This window comes from Oratosquilla oratoria, chromosome 39 (assembly GCF_046742065.1).
Source record: "Oratosquilla oratoria isolate Oo_2021 chromosome 39, ASM4674206v1, whole genome shotgun sequence".
Classification (NCBI taxonomy): Eukaryota; Metazoa; Arthropoda; class Malacostraca; order Stomatopoda; family Squillidae; genus Oratosquilla; species Oratosquilla oratoria.
This window is the reverse complement of record NC_134815.1, coordinates 35,443,630-35,449,629: the sequence shown is the minus strand read 5'-3', so window position 1 is coordinate 35,449,629 and position 6,000 is coordinate 35,443,630.

Below are 6,000 nucleotides of genomic sequence, written 5' to 3'. Positions count from 1 at the left end.
GTAGAATCGTGAAAGGCATAGAAACTATATATTGATAGAAAGGATCTGATAAAATGGGATAGTAGAGATACAAGAGGACACGGAAAGAAAATCAAGACAGTTATAGAAGAGACCTGAAAAAGAACAGCTTTCCCCACAGGGTAATAGACGTTTGGAACAAGTTAGATGAGAATGTGGCGTGTGCAAAAACGATACACGAATTTAAAAACAGTCTAGATAAAACGAAATATGAAGATGGGACACACACGATCATAGCTCCCCTTCCCGTAAAATACTAGGTAAATACAACTAGGTAAATATACTCATTGTTAACCTAAACTAGTTGGAAAAGTTAGTGAAGTCTCGAGAGAATTAGAAGTGATTTAATGCAAAATTGGAAAATTAGTTATTAACATACTGGAAAGTGATTTAGTGAAACCAGTAAAATAAAAATTCTTAATGTAAATGGAAATGGCGGCAGAAAATAGTGGTAGTGAGTTTGGTGTCAGCCCTAGGCAGGAATAGGATATTATTCATATTAAATTTATTAACGAGATAAGCAATATAGACCAAACAATAACAAGATTGTCCGCCATGAATCATTTCCTGATGATTGCACTGGAAAAAGAAGACCGAGTGCATTTAATAAACAATTAATATAAAAAGAAACACCATATGTGAAGACGGAGCCTTGTACGACGTTCCGCTTGTAAGAAGCGAAACGTCGTGATAAAAACATCGCCCTCGCATATTGTTTATTTTGATAGACTTCTCGACAACTGCCAATTTCATACAAACCATTCATAGTCAGAGGGCAAAAACAGAAGATTAAAAAAGCCAAGAGCGTGGAGTTGGTAAATTGAAAATGTACCATAAAAAGAGGAAGGTAAATAAACTAGAGGACAATGAAAGAAAAGGTAATGAGCAGACGAATAAAAACGAAAGGAATGTTAGAAAGATAAAAGAAAAGCAGAAAACGTGAATAAGGATACATGAAGAGGAATATGTTTGACAAGATAATGGAATAACAAAAAAAAACAAAAAAAAACGGAGTTGGTAAGTAAACACGGCTGGATGGAAAGAGGAGCATATGCCAGCAAGAATAGAAAGAGAAACCAAAGAGCGACAGAAATCCAAAGAAATGGTGCAAATAATTGTGGACAATGAAGAAGACATACATTAAGAAATTAAATAAGTATTTACGTTAGGTAAATATCAACAAAGGTGTTCGGCCAATAAAGATTAAGTCTGAATCGCAAAGTATCGTGATTGGGTTAAGAAAGTTAGGTAATAGAAACTAGCAAGCACAGCAAATTTAAGAATGGTTGGGTAAGGAGGGAAGCAACAGAGAAAGAAAGAGGGAAAACAAGTAAACTGGTTGAAGAAGACAAGGAAACAAAGTAGGAGAGGACCGATAAGAGGATAGCATGATTGGAGAAAAGAACCAGATATGATGTGTGTTGTTGAGATCAGTGGATGAGAACAGAAGGGACAACCGAAGGATTACAAAGGATTACAAAGGCAAAGCATGCCGACAGGAGACCTTTTGATCCATATCTAGGTCGGATGCAAAAAAAAAAAAAAAAAAAAAAAATCATATTAATAATAAATTAAAACTATAACAATGTAAATAACAATTAAAATACATAAATAAATACATTGGTATAGTTGAATAACAAAAACAGGTAAACAGTAAATGATAATAAATTGACATATAACTAATAATAAATGAAAATCAGACAGACAAATTATAACAAAACAAAAACAAATAATATAACATAAATTATAATAATTACAGCATCTTACTTAGGTATGTATCTAAATGATTCTTAAAGCTTCGAACTGAACTACATTGCACTACCTGTGCAGGAAGTTTATTCCATTCATTAACTACACGGTTGGCAAAGTTGTTTCTACCTACTTCCAAATTGAATCTATTTCCGGACAGTTTGAGACCATTTTTTCTTGTCTGATTCTCATTCAATGTGAAAATTTGGTCACTTTTGATGTTGTCAATTCCCTTTAAAATCTTAAAGACCTGTATCAAGTCACCTCTGAGTCTACGCTTTTTTAGGGAAAACAGATTCATGTGCTTAAGTCGATTTTCGTATGATTTATTTTTGATATTTGGAATCAGTTTTGTGGCTCGCCGTTGTACTTTTTCCAGTCTGTCAATGTCTTTAATGAGATTCGGTGACCATACGGAAACAGCATATTCCAAATGTGGACGAACTAACGATTTATATAGCTTGTTAATGAGTGATGGACTTTTGAAATCAAAAGATCGCGCAATCAATCCCAGAATCTTATTTGCTTTCTCAGAGGCTGAAATACACTGCTTGGATGATTTGAGGTCGTTACTGATAATTACGCCGAGATCTTTTTCACTATCCACTTTTGTTAACGAATTTCCAAATAACTTGTAATCGTACTTACTGTTATTTTTACCTATGTGCATTACCTTGCATTTACTTGTGTTAAATTTCATTAGCCACTTTTCAGACCATTGCTGTAATTTATCTAAATCTTCTTGAATATCTAATTGGTTTGAGTGATCATTTGGTGATATCAGCTAAAAAAAAAATAATAATGATAATAATGAAAACAGGAATAGCTGATACATTGAGAAAGAAGATTATAGCAGAGAAAAGTAGAAATATATTTCAGCAAAATTTGAGAGAAATGTCCATTTCAAGGAGGGGGAAAAGTGAGGGGCATTATAATGTATGGTTGAGGGACATATGAGGAGAAATATGAGGAATGATGATACCATCTAGGAAAAATATAAAAGTGGAAGAAAAACAACGGAAGAAGGAATTGCCGATGTATTAATCAAATATATAACGGAGGAAAATGGAATTACGAGTGGAGATGGAAATATACAAGGCACTATTATGTGTCCCTTCAAAAACATAAACAAGGATTGAAGTAGAGTGCAAAGTTGAACAGGATTGTTGAAAAAGTGAGAATATAACTAATTGATATGTGATATAGTTAAACGTCACAAACTCCTCTATCGGAAGGCTAGGACGGTGCCCCTCAGAGTGCTTTGTAGCGTGGAATATAATTAACCGTGCCCTTGGTTTAACTTCGCCGGTGGCAGGGTTCGACCCGCAATCCCCTCGACCTTCGCCGTAAATAACGACGCCCTAACCCGCTCAGCCAGCGAATATATAAATAATTAACTACTTTAATTGTAGAGAGGTAATATGTGAGGCGTGTAAGATAGATGCGGTGAAGAAGCGTGGGGCGAGATATAGTTGAACAAAGCAATGAATCACAGTAAAGTAATGTCGTAGCACATTAGTAAATTAAACTTATCATCCCACCGTCGGAAAAGAAGACACTAATGTCGAAAGTGATCGAAATATACAGGACTTTCGACATTAGTGTCTTCTTTTCCGACGGTGGGATAATAAGTTTAAAACAATGAATAATATAATGATCCAATGAGTGATGGAACCAAATCAATAGAGAGGTAAAGATGAACCTGCAAGACTGGGTTTCATTAAGAACCCGAGGTGGTAGATTTTTTTTTTTTTCCAAATTCAGTATTTATGCTGAAAGTGAATAAGGCAGAAATAAGAGGAAATATATAAGATACATCATACAACCATACAGAGGCAGAAATAAGAGGAAATATATAAGATACATCATACAACCATACAGAGGCTAACTTTGCTTAACTTTTTTTTTTGTAGATTGAAGGGAGTTCAGTGAATCTGAAGAAACTAAAAACAAATTTAATCAAAAACCGAACTTTGGAAATACCTTGTACTCTGAGGGTCCTCGAGTTGCAACGGAGTTCCGTTTCCACGCAATGTCGTAAAACAAAATTCGGCATAGGTTGGAACCCGCCTAACCTTGTCGTAATTAATTGATCACAAAGGCGAACGTTAGAGAACTTACCTGAATGAGTTCTCTAACAAAAATCGTTAGAAATATATATATGCTTGAGACTTCGATGGCTAGTTCCTTGCCGAGGTTTTATCGTCCTTTTGGAGACACGGTTAAAGCTTGTCACGGTACCAGTGTTGAAGCTAGTCACTGGGACGAGGGTTGCAGCTAGTCTGACGTACCGTGACAGAAAGTTGGTCTTGTTCGGCAGGAGTTTTATTGAGCCTTCAAAACGGTTTCGAAGTCACGGGACAACAGATACTTGACGTAAGTTCTCAAGTTCCCGATTTGTTAATCAAATTATGACATAGGTTTAAATAAATAATAAAGAGGGAGGGGAGCTTAGTAACATGAATTAAAATTACAATAGTGTGGTACGAAGTTACAGGAAGATTCCCAAATCAAAAATTAAACTAGCTTTCGGGAAATTGCCGTAGCTCCAGGTAAACAAAGTCATTCCCGTAACCACAATTACCACAACCTTGCATAGTGATTGCTTTCCTTTTCTTCGGTGCTCTCTCATGAGAAGTCTGTTTTATGTTTGACACCCATAATGAAGGTAAAAAATTCCCCGCCTACCCCACAAAGAGAGAGAGAGCACATGATGAGTAGTAATCCAAAATGTTCTTCCTCGCAATTTCGTCGCATGACGACGTATTCCTCCGCCGCGCTCACAAATTAGTTCTTCATATCATCGTTTAAAAAATAAACAAACTGGAATGTACAGGGACGCGCAGTGACATCGTCTTAACCACGAAACGGCCAAGTCTTGACCGTCGTAAAACGAGGATTCCCTGGTAATGGAGAAACGTCGTCATCCTCCTTGGTTTCACCTTTGTTAGGGCACGGAACCCGTGGGTGAGGAACATGTTCATATGATTGACAGAACTGGCAGTTTGAAATAGGAAATAATGAGGCAGCAATTATTATTACAAAATTAAAAGAGCATACCGCGATATTCCATCTAACAGTTGTTATGAAAGTGACAATATTTACTTTTTGTGGTTTCCCCTTAAAAAATTTCTGTTTATCATAGAAAATGAAAATAATGTAGTAGTAAGGTCGTAACCATATTTAGCAAACTTGTCGACGTCAATTATTTCTCTGTAGATCCTCATTTCTTTCTTCAGTATAAACGGTTGTTTTTAATTTCTAAAGGTCTTCCTTCTATTCTTTCCCATCTTCCTCCTCTCCATTACATCGTATACATACTCAGTAATTTTCCTTACTGCCTTGATCTGTTATTACTCCTTTATCATCACATTTTATATCAAAGTTCTTTGTTATACTTCCATCCGAGACAGCATATGATAGCCAAATTTAACCTTTTACATAAACATTTTTTTCATGTTTTTAGGACGAGGATCGGAAAAAAAAATCCATAAAGAAATAGTTTTAATTTTTTCATAAACCTGTAACAATAGATACTAGAATAATGAATTCCACAGTTCATCTAGATTTTCATTACTTTGATTCTATGATAGGCATTTATATAACAGCAAACATTAGCTCCAACTACTCATCTCAGCCCACATTCCCCCACAGTCAGCTCTGTGTGACTGCAGTGTTAGGAAGTAGGCCTACAAATTTTCACAATTTATTTAATTGTATGAATTTCACCCATGGGAGATCACACAGATCTAGAATATCAGATAAGCTGTGTTCTTTCAATGTACAAAGAACTTAGACAAAAATCAACCAACACGTCCATTCTTTCTCTACCAGGTTTAGACAATATAAATGTAGAAGTGAGGGGATCATTGGATGTGACAAAATCTTCAGGATCTGGCAGGATCTCAAACTAAATACTTAAAGAATGTAGGGAACAACTAGTGGACAAGATTCATAGTCTTATTACATGTTTGTTGAAAGAAGGCATTGTGCTGCTTGATTGGAAAAGGGCAAATGTGGTGCCAATTCACAAAGGTGGAAATAAGGAGACACCACTAAATTATAGGCTGGTATCACTGACCAGTACAATAATGAAATTATGTGAAAGGTCAATGGACCAAATATCTTGAAAAGATGAACAGTCTGACAGACAGTCAGTTTGGCTTCAGATCTGGAAAGTTGTGTGTGTTGAACCTTTTGAGCTTCAAAAGAGAGAGGGGTGGGTGGATTGTG